At 38.7% G+C, this 22,782-nt stretch overlaps 1 protein-coding gene across 5 annotated transcripts in view; it reads left to right on the forward strand.

The window, feature by feature from the left end:
* The window catches only part of Mapk8 (mitogen-activated protein kinase 8), an 81,138-nt gene that overhangs the window by 22,777 nt on the left and 35,579 nt on the right, over nt 1-22,782 (forward strand). The window contains exon 2 of one of the 5 annotated variants that reach the window (XM_013033745.1): nt 2,637-2,766. The exons of 3 other annotated variants lie outside the window; for them this stretch is intronic. The gene's annotated coding sequence lies outside the window, so the exon portion shown is untranslated. Of the gene's footprint in view, nt 1-2,636; nt 2,767-20,584; nt 20,621-22,782 lie in introns of those variants that run through there. One more of the 5 variants, XM_013033747.1, reaches the window with a different exon arrangement.

The raw sequence follows: 22,782 nt of genomic DNA on the forward strand, positions 1-22,782 counted from the left end.
TGTGCATATGTCTCCTATTATCCTATATTCTCACTGAAAGCCACATAGAATCAGGAGAAAACTCTAGGTAGATGGCTTCCTAAAAGAAATCTTCTAAAAAGTTTAAATTTTTATTAAAAAATTCATAAACTTGGGGCTGGGAAGATGGCTCAGTGGTAGAGCGCTTGCCTTGCATGCATGAGGCCCTGGGTTCGATTCTTCAGTACCACATAAGCTAAAAGAAAAAAGCCGGAAGTGGTGCTGTGACTCAAGTGGTAGAGCACTAGCCTGAGCTGAAGAGCTGAAGAACAGCGCCCAGGCCCATAGTTCAAGCTCCACAACTGACAAAAAAAAAAGAAACTAAGAACAAAGCATACTTTTTCAGTTGATTAATGGAGACTACCATACTTGTGTCTCAGAGTATACAGAGAATGAACAAGATCATAGAGATAGATCTAAATTTGTTTGCAATTCCTCATTCATGGCCCAGTCTAATAGTTGTGTCAACTGTACACTTTTTTTGTGGTTTACCCTTTTTCATAAGTACTGTGTGACTTCACAGTTTGATCAGTGAGTTAGCCAATACATAGGTTTTGACTTCTTGGTCATTTTTAACCAGCATATAGTTTTTTTTTAAGGCTTATTTGTCTTTTTTCCCCTAGAAAGGCAATACTACATGTTTTGTGAAGTAAGCAAATTAATAAAATGAACCAGGAAAATTTCTCTGAGTCCCAGATCCAATTCTTTAACACATAATCTCCCTGAAGCTTAACTATGAAGAAAAATAAAACTTAGAAATGATAGTACAGACCACCACCTCCAAAGTATTCAGCTAAAAACCCTGGGTAATATGTAAAACCTACCTGAGAAGACTGAAAAATGGAGAGAAAAGGGCAGGGTTTTTGTAATGCCAGAAATAATCCAGAATGGGTGTTGAGAAGATAGCAATCCAAGAAAAATCTGTTTTCTTAAAACCAAGGCCCAGGGGAAGGGTAACCTAAAAATACAGAAAAGTTTCAGAAAGGGGCAACAGAGAGAGAGAGAGACAGAAAGAGAGAGAGACAGAAAGAGAGAGGAGAGAGAAGTTTCAGAAAGGGGCAACACACACACACACACACACACACACACACCCTCCCCTCCCCCCCAGAGAGAGAGGAGAGAGAAGTTTCAGAAAGGGGCAACACACACACACACACACACACACCCCTCCCCCCCCAGGCAGGTAAGAATCTAGACTTTCTCAACATTTTCAGATTGTAACAAGGTAAATCTTCCTACCATAAGATCAATAGAGGAAAAGTGGGAGGAGAGCCCATTGACAAGGAGCTTGAATGCCCATAATCCCACTGTATGAATTACTTTTTCCCTTCTCTGTCCCCACCTCCTGCTCTCCTGCAGAAGCCTAGTAGGAAGCTGCTTCTGTCTGGCTGGGTTGTTCTTCACCACAGTAGTCTCAGAGGAAGCCTACTGTGATAGAGCAGGTGATTTAAGTAAGATCCCAAATCTCTTAATATCCCAAATAGCCAGGTTTCCATATGTAATCTTTCATACCAAGAACCAAAAAATGCCTCAGCTTGACTTACAAAAGATAATTCATGCTCTCAGTGAGGTAACACAGATGGTAGAACTATCAGATAGAGATTTTTAAGGCAGCCATGAAGATAGCATTTCATTCAACAAGCAGTTACGAATATAAAACAAACAATGGAGAATTCTCAACAAAGTCTCTGCAAATAAAATGTAAAGTAGAAGCTTGGAAATCTTACAAATGGAAAACATTAAAAATGAAATGGGCAATATTTTAACAAAACTGACCTCTCCAGAAGAGAGAAGACATGATTTAGCGATATATGGGGCGTGAAGTAAAATATACAAAGGAATACTGTAAGTAACTACATGAATAAATTTGACAAAAAAATTTTGATGTGATGGATTAATTTCTTGTGATGTACAAGTTACCTGAGCTCACTAATACAATCTGAATTAGAGAAATTTAATTTGTAGTTTTAAAATAAAAACAGCTTCAGAAGCTGGATGCCGTGATGCATGCCTGTAATTCTAGCACTTAGAAGGTTGATGGAGGAGTATTGGGAGTTGAAGGCCAGCCAGGGTTATATAGCAAATTTGCTTTAAAAGAAAACTTAAAAAAAATCCCTGCTAAAATATCAGGTAAGTGAGAAAGAAACCAAATAAAGGCATAGTATCTCTGGAAAGTTCTCTTCCACTTAAAATTGGCTTTTATCTGAAACAAGGAAAACTTGAGTTTTCTTTCCTCCACTTCTGGGAGCATAGAAGTAGTAAGGGACTCTTTCTGGTGGATGATTTTTGACAAGTTTTCCTCTTCCCTTTAAAAGTTGAGTCTCTGAAGCTTCTTGAGAAAAAGAAATCTCATTTAAGCCTTATTACAGAAACTAAAGTTAGGAAGTCTTCATTTAAGGAAATCTTGAAAAACACTCTGGCTAGTGTCACCATCACCATAAGAACTGCTTCCCTGCTGCTGTGGATGGCAGGCTTGATGGCCACAGTCCACCCAGTGCTGCCCATGCTGGGCTGGGAACTAGTAGTCAGCCATTTTGCTGTTTTCTCTGGAATGGTTCTAGCCACACTACCATTGTCCTTACCTCTTTTTTTTCTCTCTCTTCTCTTTGTTTTACCAGCTCAGCTGCTCTACTAATGATGAGAAATCAAAAATAGACAAGGAAGACCACACAAGAGAATTCTTTATTGGACCCACCACCCCAACACCAGGGGCAGCACAGGATTGGGTGTCTTCTAGCTGCAAACCAAGTGAGCTGAACACATGCTCTGCTTGAGTAGTGAGAAATGAGATGTGACAAGGGTGTGTGTACCAGTCATAGCAGTCTCCTCATATAAGTGAAGGAGTATGTTGGCACCAGTCAGTCTTTTTCCCCAGTATTTATGTAAACAAAGGACTTAGGTTTGCACCAGTTACAGGTCTTTTCCTTCTCTTTTGGTATGGAAATGGCTTACAAGGTCTTCTAGAGTTTAGTGAGGGCTATGACAGCAAAAGTCTAGAGCAGGGTGCCTATTGGAACACTCTTTCCCTTCTGGAGCTAGAACTGTGCTTTGGGATCAAAATAGCCCAGTCAAGACTCCAGCAAAGGGTCTAACAGCTGTCAGTTCATGAGTCAGACCTCCCCAACCTCAAGGTCTTAGAACATTTAAAGGAATATATAAACTGTATAAGAAGAGATATTTACAATGAAAGCTTGCCATCCACATCAACAGTACATTAATAGGATTTGATAGCACTCTTGTAGTGTTTAACTTCTGCCTCTATGTCCCAAGCAGTGTGGGGGTTCCTACTATCTGATTAAAGGAAGCATATTTGAAACTGGTAACTGAGAAAAGCTTATTATCAATAATATGTAGAGAACACTGGCAGAGCAATTAGGAAAGAACTTCAAAAAGAAGAAATTTGACTGGTTAGTAGACAGAAATCTCATTAATATTTGCAGAAGTACACATTGAAATTGGGATATTCTTAGTCTGTCAGTTCTAGGAATTGATATTACACCTTTGCAAACTCATTGTCTTATCAACTAGTAAAGTATGCTTATCCTGTGACCCAGCCGGTTACTTCTAGGTACTCTAGAAAATAAGGTAAATACTTTAAAACAAAAAACATGAGCAGATATGTTTGGGTAGCATCTGCAAGCACAGTTGTAGTAGGTAGTACCTACTGTCATACCTCAGCAGTAGTATAGATAAATCAGTGTATATTCACACAGTGGACTATAAAATACCATTCCAAAAGAATAATCTATACTACACATACCTGGTCATAATTTATGAAATCAAGTGAAAGAAGCAAACCACAGTGAGCATATTTATACCAGGTTCTTTTATATGAAAAATATAAAATATGAAAAATTTAAAATATAAACATATGAAAAATATCACCTGGATCAGAACCTAGATAATAAAACTGTAGAGGAGAAAGGCAATGATTTTTTAAAAACTTTCAGATAGCCAGGCACCAGTAGTTTACATCTATAATCCTAGCTACTCAGGAGGTTAAGATCTGAGGATCACAGTTCAAAGCCAGCCCTGGGCAGGAAGGTCCCTGAGAACTCTTATCTACAATAAACTACTCAAAAAAGGCTGGAAGTAGCTCAAGTGGTAGAACGCTAGCTAGCTTTAAGCACAAAGAGGCTCAGAGGCCAGGTCCTGAGTTTGAGCCCCAGGACAGGCACCAAGAAAAAAAAAAAACTTTCAGATAAATAGCTCTTTTTTAATTATTATTATTTTTTAAATTGTTCAGGCTTGAACTCAGAGCCTGAGTGCTATTCCTGAGCTCTTTTGCTCAATGCTAGCAATCTATCACTTTGAGCCACAGTTCCATTTCTGGGTTTTGAGTGGTTAATTGGAGATGAGTGTCAGGGGACTTTCTCCCCAGGCTGGCTTTGAACCTTGATTCTCAAATCTTAACCTCTCGAGTAGTTAGGATTACAGGCATGAGCCACCTGTGCCCAGCAAATAGCTATCTCATCTTTCATAGTAGTAGTTAAATGTAAAATGAGAATATACTGACACAAGTATGGCTTCTGTGTGGTTTTGTGTCAACACTGCCTTTCCCTGCACACAGGAACTTCTTCCATTTTAACTTGTTGTGCATTGCTTATACATCCAGTTGGCATGTACATCCTGTGGATTCTTGCTCAAATTTTACCTTACTTCCATTGAGTTGACCAGGTTCATTTGCCTGTCTCAATTCTCATGTGGTTCTCCAGGTAAGGGATGCCAGAATAGATTCACCTTTCCTTTCTGACCTGTTTCCAGTAACTGAAACCTGTCTAGCAGCTGTCTGACAGTTGCTGATTTTGCTCTGTTCCTTCTTAACCACAACCCACTCTCCCATCTCCCCATTCTTTACCCTCCTTCACCTCCTACCTACACAGTGAATCTCAGAAAGGTACATAGGCCAAAGTTATCTGCTGTTTAGGCTAAATTCTCAGCCTGTTATTGCATTTCATCTGTCTCTTTTCTGACCTGACCATTATTTGTGCCTTGCTGTAAAATAAGCAAGTGTCTTATTTTTCTACCTGGTTTCTCTTTTGGTTGGAGTCAGTCATCTGTTTCCTCTTCAGAACTTGTAGTACATTCTAATGTTTATGTGACTTAATGGAGAAAAAAAAACATGCATTTTCTTTTTACTAATCTCGTTTCATGCTTAAAGCCGTTCAATTTTAGAGTGAACAGCAATCTTAAATTCATTTGTTCCAAGGCTGTAGTTTTACAGATAAGAAGTGAATGACACAAGATCGTACTTCTCAAGTATTTTGTAGCTTCTGAAATTTTTTATTTAACCTCATTTTCTCACTTTGAAAGCAAGCGTTTTAAGTTTTCTGCATTCCCGAAAGACCTCTGGTTCCTTGGTTTGCCTTCTTGCCTGCAGGGGTAGAAGGCAGACAATGGTGATCTTGAATAAGAATCTCCAAGCCGATGGGAGCCTCTGTTTCATTTTTATTTCCTTATTTAGACGTGGGGCTTGAACTCTGGGCCTGGGCACTGTCCCTTAGCTCTTCAGCTCAAGGCTAGCGCTCTACCACTTGAGCCACAGCGCCTCTTCCAGTTTTCTGGTGGTTTATTGGAGATAGCAATCTAATGGACTTTCTTGCCCAGGATGGCTTTGAACTGTGATCCTCAGATCTCAGCTGCTTCATTAGCTAGGATTACAGGTGTGAGCCTCCAACACCCGGCTCATTTTATTTCTTTTTAATTTTTATTTATTTTTTATTGTGAAAAAACTGTACAGAGGGGTTACAATTACATGGGGAAGATAATGAGTTCATTTCTTAACAAGCATTGTAGCCTCCTCCTTTGTTTCCCCTTCCCATCCCTTCCCATCCTTTCCCTCACCCCGCCCCCCCACCTAATCCTCCCCGCCCCCCCACCAAAGTTGTAAAGTTCATTTCGACATGACAACTTGTACTTGTCATTGTTACAACGAGTCCACCTGTGTCCTTATTTAAACGACTTGTTTTCATTTTATTTATTTATTTATTTATTTATTTTTTTTGCTGGTCGTGGACCTGAACTCTGGGCCTAGGCACTATCCCTCAGCTCTTCAGCTCAAGGCGAGCACTCTACCGCTTGAGCCACAGCGCCACTTCCGGCTTTTTCTGTTTATGTGGTGCTGAAGAATCGAACCCAGGGCCTTATGCATGCAAGGCAAGCACTCTACCACTGAGCCACCTTCCCAGCCCTTCATTTTATTTTTTAAACCTTTTTTTTCATTAGCTTCTCAATCATCTGGAAATAAAACATTCTTGAGCAACATAATTAAAAATAGTTCTAATAAAGCACAGTCGCTACTATTATAAAGCCAGGTATAAGAAATTGTGTTCTCACAGAAACATGACACAATACTGTCCTGCATCCATTATACTAGAGGGTACAATTTAGAAAGAATTATTTGAGTGAGACTTGATTCTTCTTTTTAACCCCATACAAACTCACAGGCCCATTTCCCTGTTCTTTCCCCAGCAGCTGCCTGCTCTCTTACTGTCCGTTGCTCTTGGCTAGTAGGAAATCTTTCTTCCTGTATGTCTTTTACACATTGAGATGGGCTCTAATGATTATATGATTTTGGAGGGAAAAAAAAAGCATGTCTTTGGTTTCCATTCCTTAGTTTCCATAAACACTAAGTTCCTCTCACACAAATTTGTCATCTCTTTATTTATCCTCCTTATTTCCCCAACATTTTGATTCTCCACTATCTTTTATGGAGTGTAATTTACTGTTCTTAATAGCATGTTCCTTATTACTGCCTTTGCAAAACTACAGAATTCAGGTCACTTTTTCTTTTTCCCACTAGATGGCACACATGCACCACTTTGGCAGCCTGTTTTGCAAGTGACTTCTGCCCTGAGTATTGCTTGCTTTTAAACTAATTGAGCCTTATCTGGACCCATTATTCTGATGACTTTCATGGATATATGATGGCAAATTTCTTTATAGAATCTGATTGTTTAAAAACTACTGAGTATCAGCTCATGTTCAGATCAGAATTAAAGACAGCAAAAAATATTTAGATGATTCTATTTCTTGAAAGAACTGTTTTGGACTTGGATTTACTTGCCAGCCTGTACATGCATTTCCTCACATTTGACACAGAATGAATAACTCATCTTTTTCTTTTTTTATTGTGAAAATACCGTACAGAGGGGTTGCAATTACATGGGCAAGATAATGAGTACTTTTCTTATCAAGCATTGTAGCCTTCTCCTTTGTTTAACTCATCTTTTTCTTGGTGCCTCCTAGCTGGTCATTTTGAGTCATTTTCTAGGATATTTTGCTGCTTTTGTTTTTGAGGCACTATAAAATAGTACTAAGTGTATATGCCTGTAGTAGAATCCCACAAGGCAGTTGGGGAAATACTTGGATAAATAAAATAAGGCATGTTAAACAGCCCTGTGTAACAGCAAATCTCTAACATTGTTTTCCTTGAGTTTGAAACCAAGTAATGAGTAGAGTGAAATGGCTAATGGAGATTATGTTTATAACCAAGCATGCAGAGAGTTTTAGTTTTGAAATTATCTCTGTTGATAGTCTATAAGTAAGAACTTTTAAACTGTGTTGTTCTTTAAGAAATATCTTATGGTAGGTTAAGTAAAAAAGAAACAGAACCAAAATTTGTTGAATACAATCATTTCAGTTTCTTAGCCTGTATTATTTACAATATAATAACCTAAGAGACAAATATAAATATTACCATTTTACAAGTGAAATGAGAAATCAGGTTGGTTATGTAAGTTGACCAGGATCAAAAAACTTGTAAGTAGGAAGGGGAAATGTTTGGATCCTTATCAGAGCCAAAATCCTTGCTCTTTCAGGTGTCCTTGTGAGCTCCTAGGAAGATAGTGCTTGTGCCTGACATAAGGCACTGTTCTACTCTGGGGACATAAAAGAGTTGTTTAAAAAATATTTTTTTTTGACTAGGGGAATATTGTTTCCTGAAACATCAGGAATACTTTTAATTGTTACATCACGGCAGAAAGCTCCAAACACAGGAATGTTTTCTTTTGGCAGTTGATTTTTTGAATTGTATATTTAATATTATTCAGTTGTTTATAGGGGTTACCATTCAATATGTCAGTTTATAAGTACAATGCATCTTGATTGGTAGCATCTCTTTCAATTGATTTTTAAGAGATTATAGTAATAGAAAAAGGTCTTCTTGCAAAACTGGAGCAGTCAATCATACTGTCGCTTTGACAGCTAACCTTAGAATGAGGGTAAATTCTCTAAAAATTTCTTGATCCAGAAAAATTGTACCTTGTAATCTATGTATCAGATTTATAGTGGTAACTAAGCTATTGCCATCAATTTGGAATAGTATCTGATTTAAAGGAAGTAGCAAGCTATTAATGAAAAATACACAAATTTATTAACAATATTGAAACTAGATAACTGTCTCTGTAAAACTCGCTTCTCTTTGTGTCAAGGGTCTTTGTAGCTAAGCTATAAAATCAGGATATGTGAGGTTTGCCAGAACTCTTCATCTGCCTAGTTTTCTTAAGAAAACGAGTGAAATAAGGTGAAACAGTTTAAAGATGTTATTTAGAGAGTTATCAAACTTTTTATGGCTGCAAGATCATTTGTCTAATTTTTTGTATTTGACCTTTTGCATTGTCAGAAAATGGTTACCATGTATTTCTTCAAAGTGTTTGAAGTTGCAGGTGTACCATCATAGCTGTAGGCTAAGTGCTAGTGGTTTATGCCTATAATCCAAACTGGTGGAAAAGGAAAAATAAAGAGGATTGTAGTCCAGGGAGGTGCCTGGGCAGGAAGGGAGGCAAGTTAAGTCAAGCAATGGTGACTTACATTTGTAATCCCAGCTGTGTGGGAAGCTGAGAGCTAGAGGATCATAATCTGAAGCTAGCCAGGGAAGAAAAATCTGGAGACTCCATCTCCATTTCACCAGCAAAAAAAGCTGTTCTAAAGGTGTGGGATTAGTGGTGGAGTACCAGCTAAGCAAGAGAGAGAGACTTCAAACCCCAGTACCAATCAATAATGCAGCAGCACAGAAAAAGAGCTCAAGGTGTGTCTCAGTGGTAGAGTACCTGCATTGCAAGCATAAGATCCTGAATTCAACCCCAGTATATCTCCCTCTCAAAATACAGGCTGGGTGTATTGTCTCACACCTGTTGTTCTAGTTTCTTGGGAAGTGAAGATCTGGAGGGTTACAGCTTGAGGCAACTCTTGAGTAAAAAATAAGATCCCATCTCAACAAATGCACTGTGTTTGAAAGTGCATGCCTGTTAGCTCACCAACATGGGAAGTATAAATAGGAGGGTTGAGGTCCCAACTGGCCTTGGCAAATAGAAAGACCCTTTTCAATAAATAACTGAAGCAAAAAAGGCTTGCAATGTCACCCAAGTGGCAGAGCATTTACTTAGTGAGCATGAGACCCTGATTCCAAACCCCACTACTGTTTGAGTAAATACACATACATGCATATACATACATACTTATGTGCATACATAAAAAATAGATTTGGTAGGACACTATGGTGATAGAGAAGGCAATTCGAATGAAGTCAACACTATTGGACAACTGATTGAACTAATCATTCAAACATAATGAGTTTCTGCTCTACAATTTTGGGAACAGAGCTGTGAGCAAAGCATATGCTCTTGTGCTCTTACAGAGGTTTTAGTCCAATGGGGAGCTTAGGCATTTTCAATGAACAGTAATGTATACACTACTAGGGAGAGAGGCCAAGTGCTCCTGAGAGTGAGTGCAGTGACTACTGAACTTGAAGCTTTGCATGTGAATGTGCTTGACTAGGGAAAGTGTGGAGGGGGGTGGGGGGAAGCATTGCAGACAAAACCAGCCTGTCTGCTTGCAGGTGAGAGAGAAGATTGTGCTGCATTTGAACACGTTGACTGTGGCTAGATCCTGGAATTGGAAAGGCAAGAGAATCTAGTAAGGGAAGATGTTGGAGGCATACCCTCCAGACCCCTGGAATCCCTAATGAAGGTTTGGGCAGAAGAGACTGTGTTATGATGCATTGTAAGGGAGAGTTAGGACTTAGAAAGTTTACTCAAGAAACTGTTACAACATGAAACTTAACCAAAAGGCAAAGAAAAATGATTCAGAGAAGTGCAGCATATGCAAAGGTAGAAGTTCAGTGAAGCTGGACTAGTGCCAGACATATGAGGTATTTTCCTCAACTCTCTCCTACTTCCTAGGGGGTTCATCTTTCTTTCTGTCTGTGAGTTTCTTTCCTACTTCCAGATCCCCTGGAGAGATTCTGCGCCACTTCTTAGGTCAGTTGTTTATCCTTCCTCTAATCCACTTTAGTTAAGGGGCATATAGCATAATCATAATTGCTTTCAAGCCACCCCCCCTCCTTAGTTAAGAGGGTGCAGGGAGTTGTGGGTTGGGAAGATTTGCCAGAAAGGGTAAACTTTAGAAGATCATTCTGGCTGCAAAATGTATTGGGAGCAGAGGGAACAGAAGTGTGAGGGAAAAGGAGGTGAATCCAGTAATTTAGACAATAGGTAATGTTAACCTGAGCAAGAATGGTGAATAGGAAGACGAATTGATGATAAAGCTTGAACCTCTTTAGTGCATAGTAGGTTGGATGGGTAAGCATGAATAATACCTTTCTGGCATGAGTATCTGACAACAAACAGCTTTTGGGAGGGAAGAAATTTGGTGAGAACTGAGGGAAATGAAGGATTTATGATTGCATGTGCAGTTTGAGCTAGCTTTGAGATGTATAAGTGATGACTGATAAGACTCTACAATGTGTGTATCTTGAGTAGAGGGGAAAGCTCAGTAATAGAAAATGTTGAAAATTCTTAGGTGATAACTAAAGCTATAAGGGTGGATAAAATTACCCTGGGGAGACTGGAAATGTGGCTGAGTGGTAAAGTGTTTGCCTATCATGTAGGAAGCCCTGGGTTCAATTCCTTAGTACCACATAAACAAAAAGCCAAAAGTGGTGTTGTGGCTCAAGCAAAAGAAGCTTAGGGACAGTGCTCGGGCCCTGAGTTCAAGCCCCAGGACTGGCAGAAAAGAAAAAAAAAAAAAGAAAAAACGTTACCCTGGGGAAAAGGCCAAGACAGCCTTGAAGAGAAAACCCTTTTGAGGGTTTCTGGGGAGGAGCCTATGGGGGAAGCTGGAAAGGAACAGAAAAGGATGATCAAAATCAGTAGCACGCAGTGGTTTTAGAAAGCCAAGGGAAAAATGTTTTTGCAGGTACTGCTGAGCAGCAAGAGAAAGGGAAGTTCTGTGAGTTTCAGAGCAAGGGGCTTGATGTGCAGTTTCAGTTTGCTGTATTGGGTGAAGAGGGAGGGATGCTGGTGTGATGTGGTATTAACTAACAGACCATGGAATGTAACCTGAGGAGGGGAAGCAGTGATGAAAGAAGACTAAGAGGGAAACAGCTTTAGTCATTAAAGCCCTGTGGTCTTTATGGGCAAAGTGAAAATAACTCACTGGGATCCTAAAATGACAGTGACGCTAAGAACAAGCCAGCAGCTTCTTGCTGTTGAGAAGAGAAAGAGGTTTAGAAAGAAGAGCAAGTTTGTTTTAGAAGGAAGAAAAGTTGGATTTCCCCTCTTTCAAGTTTGAGTGCCTGTGGTACATCCATACTGAGGTGACCAGGAGACAGGTGAAGATAAGAGAGAGGATGGAAGAGGGAACACAGTGTAGAGAACCATAATTTAAATTAGGAATTTACCAGGCAATACAGAGTGCTCAGGTCTTCTGAGCCACATTTAAAGGAGGGGGAAGTAGAAATGGTCAGAGAAAAGATGTTGTCAAGATCTGAGCAGGTGTTCAGAGAGAAACTCAAGAGAGGTTTAAAAAGGTCAGGGAGCAGACCACCTGATTGGGGAGTGTGGAGTGGCTCTCCACTGGGCTCAAGAGATTGGGGAGTGTGGAGGAAGATGAAGGTTTGAAGTAACTAACCTCTTGGCGATATGTGTGTATTATGATGATTTATACACTACTTTTTATCTTCATAATATACTGTTAATAATTCTTTTGAATTATTGTAAGAATTAATGACTGTGTTCTGGTTTCCTGAATTGAAATATGCTGGTTAATTTTAATACAGTTATATTATTCAAGACTATGCAAAACTACTGTGACCATTCTTGTGGGAGTAGTTCCATTGTGCTGTGGTTCAAGCTGCAGTCTTTCCTTCACATAATAGATTAAGCCACTTGATAATAGTTATTCAGAATGTCTGTTTCCCTGAAAGCACTTAGTTGTGTTATAGTTAAAAACTCAAAGGGAACCCAGTGCTGGTAGCTCACTCCTATAATCCATTTTAGGCTCAGATCTGAGGATCATGGTTCAAACCCAGCCTGAGCAGAAAAGTCTATGAGACTGTTAATATCCAATTAAGCATGCATGCACGTGTACATGCACAAGTTCAGGGCAAAGGTTTTGCTTGCATTAATTTACCTTTTATATTAGGTTTCATGAAGAATACAGATATATCACCTTTACAATAAAATTTAAATTTTGAAAAATCAAACAGATGGAAGAATGGGGTTACCAGTGGCTGTGGTTGATTGGGTAAGTTTGGTGTGATACAGGAAGATGTTGTTGAAAAGCCACAGAGTATTAACTAAGAAAAATTTTCCTGTGTATCTACTGTGTGGCAGGTTATGTTCTTACCATAAAAGATGTGTGTGTGTGTGTGTGTGTGTGGTGTGTGTGTGTGTGCACGTGCGTGTGGGCACACCTGTGTAATTTGATAGTTCTTTAAGCTGGATAGAATTATTCCACTATATTGTGTGTATACTACCAAAATAACACTTTTCCTTACCCTGTGGATATGACATGTAAAGACACATGTTTAAAATAGGAAACACGTTTTGAGACTGAGTACTTCATCTTTAATTCTAGCTAACTAAGCAAATGATGAAAATAACATTTACCAAAAAAAAAATACAAATGTACAATTACACGGAAGAGATATACAGAACAATGAACTGGGATGTAGCACTTTCCTCTAGAGCACTACTTTCTGGGTAGTTTCAGCTAAACTGAAGCCTCTAAAACTCAGTCCTTCTAGATTTTTATGTAAGCTTTATTAGCTAAGTATGATTGCTTAAAGCCTTGTTTGTTTGTTTTTTATTAATGCAACATCAAGTCCCTCTATCCTCTTTGAGGTAGAAGCAGGACTGAAAGCTCCGGCCATTGGAAAGTTTCAACCACTGGTTGGTTCCTCTGGCAAAGTCACTCAGAGGTTATCTAAGAGTCCTACTTGTGAGCCAGCTCATTAGCATACATTAACCCTCTTAGTCTTTTGGAGATTCCAAGGATTTTGTAGGTTATATGCCAGAAAGAGGGGGCCAGACCCAAATGTATTTTATAAATGCACTTATGATTAACATTATTGAGATTTGTGAAAAAACAGAGCTAGAAAACCAAGCCACTTTATCACTTCTGTTGAGCACCCATACTGCGTTTAAGTTGTCTTGAAATAATTTCATAAGCTTTTTTTCATATGTAATACTGAATTTCAGAAATTTTAAATCTCTTTAGTGGGAAGAGGATAAGTGAGACATAACTTCATATCTGCTACATATTTACATAGGAAAAAAGATTGGTGATTTTAGCCTGTAGACTTCATTGGTAATGAAAAAAGATAAGGTTCAAGACTATTCTGTAAAGGTCAACTTGAAAATGAGATAGAACATAAAATTGAAGCTATTTTTTAATTATTAGTCGTAGGTGCACATTAAATTTTGTCCTAACCTTGCCAGTTTTCAACTTAGCTTTGTCACATCTGGTTATGGCAATCAACTGTAAATGCTGCCCCCCTCATTTTGATGAGCTGTTCTATTGGTATCATTTATCATATGGTGTCATTTGGTATCATATGGTATCCTTTACCCTAAAACAGTGATTGGGGGTGGGGTTGGCTAGGGACAGATACTTAACTACAGAAAGCTGTTTGTCATGGAATCATTTTCTTGTAACACCTATGTAGCACTTATAAAAAATTATGATCATAATTACATTGCTGGCAAGATAAACTAATGGTAATTACATATGAAATTAACTGATATGAATAAAAGTCTGTAAGATGCATCTGGGGCACTTCTCATTTGCTAGTCTTAATTTGTGATTTAGGTTTTAGGCAGTGTCTCTCTGGTGATAGTTGAATGTATTCAACATTTTCTTATGAGCCCTGAGAATCTTAGTAGTTGGCAAAAAATATTAGAAAATATCAGTATCCAGAAGTGAATTCTTTTGTGAGACGAATTTTTTGATAGGTGTTCTCAGAGCTGGTGCCAATTTTGTCCCCATACTAGGTCTTTTCTCTCTCTAGGAATAGTGGAACCAATAACAGAAGGAGCTTGATCTAGCATCAAAGGAGACCTTCATTCTTAGCCAAGAGTAGAAGGGGGAGATAGACTCAGAAGTCATAGAATACAGGTCATAGATGGAGGGTAAAGAAATGAGAGGGGAGAGGGAGGCTAAACAGGGGAGGAATAGTCATGCATCTTCTTGAGAATAGGCAGAGATTTTCCAAGAAATTGGATTTCCAAATCTTGTTACTCTTTCTTGTCATCAGTGGCAACTGTTATGGCACTTGGTAGGTGTGTCATTCAGGGTGCAGGTGGGTGACAGTGAAGTTAGAGGTTGTCTGGTGATCACTTAGATAGTCATCTTAGGCCCACCCAGTTCACTAGCCTGATGAAGAGGAACTTCTGGTCTACTAGGTCAAATAGGCAAAGTAAGATGAGCACAAGGTAACATGGGATGTAACTCAATGGTAAGGGCACTTTCCTAAACATGCATGATGCCATGGATTTGATCCCTAGCATTTGCAAAAAGAAAATAAAAATAAAGCTGTGTTCTTTCATGTATAAAAATATGCATTTTATAGAAATACAAATGTTAATTGTTATTACATTTAAAATTAAATACTTTTTGAGTACCTTGGGAGTAAGTATATTCTTGCACATTAGGTCACCTGTTTTTATTTCATTAAACGTCATTTTAAAAGTTGCACTGCTTTTTTTTTTTTTTAACAACTAGCATTAATAATGTAGATAAAGTTGAACAGCCTAAACAAGCTGAGATTTTTGCATTTTAAGTACAAAGTAATTTTAGACTCTGGATACCAGCTTACTTAAGGGTAATAGCACATCCATATTGTATTATTTAAAGTCTGTCTCTGTTTCTCTTTTAAAAGTCTTGATTCTCAACGAGAAAGAGAGATTTGGAATTAACACTTTGAAGCCAATGTGGGCCAAAAGTTATTTCAAAAACTAAATAAACAAAAAGCCAGGTGGGGTTGGTGCCTGTCCTGGAGCTTGAATTCAGAGCTTGGGCAGTGTCCCTTAACTTTCTTGCTTAAAACTAGTCCTCTACCACTTGAGCCACAGCTCCACTTCACTTGCTTTTTTATGTGGTTAATTGGATGTAAAAGTCACAAGGACATTCCTGCCCAGACAATAACTTTAACTTACCTGTATTCCATGTATAATATCAATTGTGAGATAATAAAGTAAAATACTTTTTATATGCTTTGGGTGAGAGTAGAGTAAAATTCTGGTCTTCTTAGTTTGCTTTTCTAGTTTCTTCGTTTCTTAGTAAATAGGACTAAGGTTCTGCTCTCCTGGTGACCATGGTGACTGAAGCATATCAAGGGGGTCTCACTCTGCGTCTTCTAGTGTGGTGGACCAGGAGTGGCTTTGCATGGCTGTACTACTATACTATAAAGGAAGAGCCACAAAAGCCAAGGTCTAGTCAGCCATTTCTTACGTTTTTGGAAAGGAGGAAGGAGAAGCCACCCTAGAATGTACCCTGTGCAGGAAATATAACTGAAAATGCAGCTTTGAAAAATATATAGAATTGGAATGAGTACATTTATGTAGTGGTGGCTGAGATCTGATCCACTGGTCAATTGAGGGCTCCTTCAGGAGTGATGTTAATGAGAAGGTCACTTACAGTGAAACAGTGACTTTAGTATGAGGTGAAGAAGTTGTTTGTATGTTCAGAAAGTTGTCAGACTACATTAGTTATGCCTGACTTCATAGTGCCCACTGCATGCAGAGCTGACATTTTGAAGGTTATTATCTACCTTCTTGATGAAGCTGTTCATTAGCTGGAATGCAGCATGTGGTTCTGCCACATTGGCCATAAGATAGTAGACAGGCAGGCCTCTAGCCACAGGGTATGGCACATGAAGTGGTCTACATAAACTAACAGTGGTAATGGAGATGAAAGTAAGCCTATGCTTTCTATCCTGTGAATTACTTCTAGGCCAGAGGAGAATGACAAGAAATTCATAATTTGTTTATTTGTTACTCATATCCATTTGAAATTGCAGATAGTACTTGAGACTTTGGTAATTTATTCATGAACAGAACAGAGTGTGCTTTTATGGAACTTACCTTTGAGTGGGGCAGATAATAAGTATGTAAGTGAATGCCAGTAGTGCTAAATGTCATGAGAAACAAGCAGGTGAAAGAGAATGATGAAGTGTACATTTTAGATAGGCTCATGACCTAAGGCATCAAAAGATTTGTATTAAAGAATTGACTTACACAGTTTCAGAGGCTCACAAGTCCCCAGATAAATGTTGGTGGCAAGGAGGAAGTCAAGAGAGCTGGTAGTGAGTTCTAGCCCCCAGATCCCCAGTAGGATTGAGATGCAGGATAAGCTGAAATGTCTTTTAACATTCAAATGCTTGGTAAGACCAGTATCCAGTTTCAAGGTAGTTTGGCTGGAGGAGTTCCCTCTTATTCTCAGGAAGGCCAGCCTTTGTCCTTCTGTTCAGACTTTCCACTCTCTGGATGAGACTTATCCACATAATGGGAGACATCAGATGTATCAACTTAAATATTCTTATAGAAACACAGAATAACATTGGACCACATTTCTGGATATCTAAGGCAAGTTATTATTATATCAACTGTCACAAATAGGGTTATGTAGAAGCAACAGAAGTGGAACTAAAGAATGACAACATGCATGTCACCTCAGTGACTTAGTGGTAAAATGAGGGTTGAAAATGGTTCATGAAACTGAAATGAATCCATCTCTGCTGGGGGGCGGGTAGAGGGACGGAATATTGATAGAAATGTAATGTTCTTCCTAGAAGGGTAGTCAGAGCTGAAGTTTGGAAAGTAGGGCTGAACCTTAATATTCTAACCCTTAGTTGCAAGTTAACCCTCTGGAGCCTTAGTTTATTCATCTATCTGTCCCACTTAGACAGTGATACCTAACTTTATTCCTTAATAAGTACAGCCAACATCTAAAACTACCTTCTTGTTTTAAGATTAGAGGCCTTCATGCATAGGGAAGTGAATCACATCCTCTTGAGAGAACACCATCCTTTCTAAATGCTCCAGTATCCAGGGCTCTTACCTTGGAAATTGTTCCTCTATCTCAATTTTTCAATGATACTTTATAATGGCTATGCCATACCAGTACCTCTTTCTGTATAGGGCTGTTCATAGCTCTGGGTCTCATTCTTTTCAGCCTCCCAGAGATAGGCCATTTGGAATGCCTGTGTGTGTTCCTCTAGTTCCACCTTTCACCTCTTTCTTGGATCCTTTTCTTTATCATGTAGATATGTGTCAGTTGTTAAATATGTTATGCTATGTTATGTATCATGTATAATCTACTCCATCCTCCTTTGTCTGTTTACCTTTCTTTATCATTTTCCACTTTTATCTTCTTTGCTAGTTTACTTAAAAGCTATGCCAACTTTCACTATTTACAAAATTATGTCCTACCTATGCTTTAGCCCATTTCATTCTAGCTTCCATTGCTACCATTCATATGGCTTCACATTCAGTGCCATTGAATGATCATAGTGATCTTTAAAACACCCTCTTTCTTTGGCTTCTCCAATGTGTTCTTGTTTTTCTATCTCCCTCTTCCCCTTTAATAACTTTTTTTTTTTAGTGTGTTTATGTGAAAGTAGCCAGTACTGGGGTTTGAAATCAGAGCCTCACACACTTGCTTGGATTTTTCACTCATGGCTAGGCTTTTCCACTTAAAGTAATGTCTCTAGTTCTGGCTTTGTGCTCTTATCTAATAAGAGTCTTGGATCTGTCTGGTTATACTGGCTTCAAATTGCAATCCTCAGATCTCAGCCTCCTGAGTAGTATAGATATAAGCCACTGGTGCTCCACGCTCTTTGTTCTTGGTTTCAGTATAAGTCTCTGGCTACATCTTTTGTGAGTACTTCAGTTAGCTTATCTTTCTCTAATTGCTCATTAAATATGGATCTTTACAAAAATGAACCTTGAGGTTTTTTTTAAAGCTCTGTCCTTTTCTTGAGTAATTTCTCAAATCACATTGCTTCAAAAACAATGATGTCTCACATTATCTTTCTCCCATATTTTTCCTCTGAGGTCTTATTCTATGTCTAGTTGCCAACTTGACTCTTCCATTTGGGTATCTCAGAGATAATACTATTTATAACTCGATTAAGACTTACAACTTCTAGCCTCTTTACTGCCTCTTTACTATATTTTAGACTCAAAGTGAAGAATTCACTTTACTTTGGAACTGTAGACAATTAATCTAAGATTTAAATTTCATCTGTAAAATGGAAAAACTATGGTGTCTATCTTCACATAAGGAAGCATCAAACAAAATTAAGATAGAGGTTGTAAAACTCTTCCAATTAAGATAAACTAGCAGAAGAACATCTGTAGAGCTGTTAGGAAGATTAAAGGAGTTAGTATTTATAAAGCACTTGAAACAGGTTTCTACATACATGAAGCTCTTTATTAAATATGATTATTCTATTTTTTAGAGGCTGGTCATTTTTCTTTTCATTTTTGGCTGAGACTGGGGCTCAGACTTTGTACCGACACTTTCGCTCATTTGCTAGCACTCTACCAACTGAGCCACACTTCCAACCCTTGTTTATGCTAACATTGTAGTATGAAGCTAAAGTAGTACTGCTAGGGTAAATTATAGTAGTAACTGCTTCTGTTATTAAAACCAGCTCTCAAGTCAGTTTTCTTAAGCTTCTGTTTTAAGAAATAGCAATCCCAAAAAGCCAAAAGAAGGATATAGAACAATAGAAATCTTTGAAATTGTAAAAGTGCAAAACCATGAAGAAAAATAAACAATCTAGTTTTTTGTCATTTAAAAATTTGACGCTGTTAAAAACTCTCATTAAACTAGAACTTGAATGGAACTTTGCCATACTGTTAAAAGTACAGTTAGTAAAATCTTAAAATTAAAATCATAAATTGCTTAGCAATTCAAGACTGAATGACTTTTCCCTTCTGCTACCAATCAGCTGGCTGAGTTGTGCTCTACCTGGATAGGTAGCCATGGATATGGCAAGGAGAAGCTCTTCCATTTTACTCTGGGACCTTAGCAGGCTTTTGTAATTCTTAGCAGTTATGGTGGGTAACAGCAGACAATAAAAGGTAGCACCCTCTAGTGTCACAGCTCGTTTAGAACCCTGAATAGTGAGGCTCTTAGACCTACTATAATTCGTGTTAGGTACATCTCCTATGCCCAGGAAGTTGGCACCCAAGGTGTCAAGTGGTTGGCAGTGGAAAGAGCTTCTGCACCTCAAGGGTTAGATCCTGGGTGCTTTGTTAAAGTAAAAATGCATGTAAAATGAAAGTACGTATAGAAAAGTTGAACAGAATTTCACAAGGCCTTTATGTTGGATGTTAAAAGAACACTGCTGAGAAAGCATAAAAGAAAACCAAATAAGTAGAAACAAGTATCACATCATGAATCAGAAATTCAAATTTGTTGCATACGTTGAACATCCCAATCCAGACATCATCATCATCATCATCATCATCACCACCATCATTATTTCTTCTCCTCCTCCCCCTTTCCCTCCTCCCCTTCTTCCTCCTTCCTCCCCCTCCTTTTCCTCCTTCCCCTCCCCCCACCTTTCCTCCTCTCCTTGGGCTGGGGCTTGAACTCAGGGCTTGAGCACTGTCCCTGATCTTCTTTTGCTCAAAGCTAGCACTCTACCACTTGAACCACAATGCCACTTCTGGCTTTTTCTGTTTATGTGGTACTGAGGAATTGACCCCAGGGCTTACTGTGTACTAGGCAAGCACTCTACCACTAAGCCACACTCCCAGCCCTACATTGTTCTTGATGCCAGTACTGTGGTTTGAACTCGGGGCCTAGATACTGTCCCTTAGGTTTTTGCTCAAGGCTGGTATTCTACCACTTTAGCTACAGCTCCATTTCTGTTTTTTTTTTTTTTGTGGTTAATTGGTGATAAGAGTCTTACATACTATCTTGCCCAGGACAGTCTAAGAAATTAAAGCCTAAGAAATTAAATTTTAAGAAATTAAAACATGTGACTTTACTAACATAATTGTAAACTGGAAACCATGTAAACTTCTAAGTGGTACATCACACAGTAGAATATTACCTAGTAATAAAAAGGAATGCAGCAAAGGTGACTCAGAAAAGCATTAGGCCTGGATGTGGTGGGACATGCTTGTAATTTCAATACATAGTAAGCTGAGGCTGAAGGCTAAAGTCAAAGCCAGCCCTGGTTATGGAGTGAGTTAAAGGACAGTCTGAGGTTCGAAGCAGAAAGTGGAAGAAGAAACATTCTAAGCAGTTCTGTGGTGGCAAGAGCAAAGGAATCAGGCAGAGATGGACAACAGAACATTTTGAGGTAATAGAAAATAGCCTATCATGATTTTGATGGTGGCTGAATATAGAGAATAGTTTAAGGTGATAGAAAATATTCTCTGTCATGATTTTGATGGTGGTTGATTACATACTTACATGCATTTATCACAACTCAATAAGCTTTTTGGTTAAAATGGCGAGTTGTTTTTTTCCTGGTACTGGGGATTGAATTTGGGCCCTCGCATCTCTGAGCAAGTGTTCTTTCTACCACTTGAATCACACTCACAGTCCAGTTTATGGTTATTTTTTCAGGTAGGATCTTGAGTTTTTTTTTTTTACCCAGGTGGCTTCAGGCTGCAATCCTTCTATCTCCACCTCTTGAAGAGTTAAAATAATAGGCATGAGCCACATTTCTGGCTTGGTGAATTTTTTAGAGCCTTTTCTTGTGCTGGTTCTTCTACCTATAAAGCTCCCTTCTCTTCACATCTAATTAGCTCATTCAGTATTTAGATCTTGCTTACATATTGTGTTGTAAGGGAAGTCTGTATCAGTCTAGAACATCAGGATTCTCCTTAATCAGTTTTAGTTACCATCAGTCACATAATACTCAGCTTTATGGTCTTTACGTAAATGCTGGTTCCTGATGTGTCCATGGTGCTTGAGTTTATGTGAGTAGACAATTCTATCTCCTGTTGTTAGACATGGCAGCTGGGGTTTCTGCCAAGGGAGATCACCACTGGCTGAAGTGTCCTACTTGATTTTGGCAGCTGTCTCCTACTCCTCGGGAGTCATGATGACTATGGATGTTTAGTTGTCTCTGTGGCTTTATTCAGACTTCCTGTGAACTCTTTGAATCCTCTTCCTGTTTCTGGGCCATTCTGTTCTGAGAATAAAAAAAAGCATTTCTTTGCTATTAATTCGTTTAACAGAAAGGGAAACCTGCCCTACGAGTATGTTCCTAGATTTACTCAACTTTTTCTTAGATATCCAGCAAATTGGGAAATTGAAGCAAAGCGTTTTGTTACCTACTTTGGTAATAGTTATAAACTCCTGTGAAGCACCCAGAGTCATCCTCTCTCTGGATCCTAATCTTCAGGAGAGGAATACTACTCCTGGGTACTTTACTGCTTTAGAATGAAGCTTGTGTAACTTTCCAGAAGGAGAAAACAGCATCAGCTCAGTGTTCAGCCTCTGATCATATTTGACCATTTGACCATTATTATTGCAAATCTCTATTCCGTTGGTGAATCCAGTTTCCAGAATAAATTTATTGAAGGGCCTGACACCCAACATTTGCTTTTCCTTTTATCACTTCTCTTCTTGATTTGGTACTATAGTCAAAAAAATGTAATTCATTGAAGGTAGGAAGTTGATTAATCATTCTGTGAGCACTCCATGGTTGCTCCTATGGCTTGTCTACTTAGGCAGTTTGAGAGGTCAAGTTAGATAGTCCTCACCTGGAGCATTTCCTCACTAGTCTGGTTACTGACTTTGGAATTTTCTTTGAAAGTTTGTGTAATTTATCAAAGCTGATTATTTAATGGCTTCCCATTTATGTAGTTTATACTGTTTGGACTCCTTTAATTTTGATTTTACTACATTAGAGTTTATGAAGACTACTATGTACTGTTAAATGCTGTTAGAATTTTTGGTTCTGTGCTGAGTTTTTGTTAAGTCTTTATTGTAAATACCTTTTATATGTTCTCTGTGAATGATTAAACCTGCCAAGAAAAAAGTGGTTTAACAGACTCTTCCCTTACGCCTGGCAGGGAACTATCTGCTAAGCAGCCTCTTTACTGGTACTTACCCAGTTCTCTCTCATGGTAGCCTGTTTTGGATTTCACAGTCACTTTGAGGACACTAAGCAGCTGTAGAAGACCATTATAACCATGGTTGAAGACATGCTTCAGTTATGACCACTCTAGATACCATTTGTTAGCCTTACAAAGCTATACTTGAAGCAGGCCTCTCATTGGTGAAGACATCCTTGCAGTACTGTCCTTCTAGTTGCATAACTAGGCTTACTTTAGGCACTTTTCTAGATACCATCGTAGGTTATTCACCTGGTATTCTAAGAGGCTCAGTATAAATCTTCTTTATGCCTGCTTTTGATTTTTTTATTGCAAGCAGTGAGGCTGAATTGATATCGAAGAGGAAATAACAGAACAGCAGCAGTGGCAGTAGTGGCAGTGGCAGGAGGGTGGC

Source organism: Dipodomys ordii, unplaced genomic scaffold, assembly GCF_000151885.1.
Source record: "Dipodomys ordii isolate 6190 unplaced genomic scaffold, Dord_2.0 Scaffold176, whole genome shotgun sequence".
NCBI lineage: Eukaryota > Metazoa > Chordata > Mammalia > Rodentia > Heteromyidae > Dipodomys > Dipodomys ordii.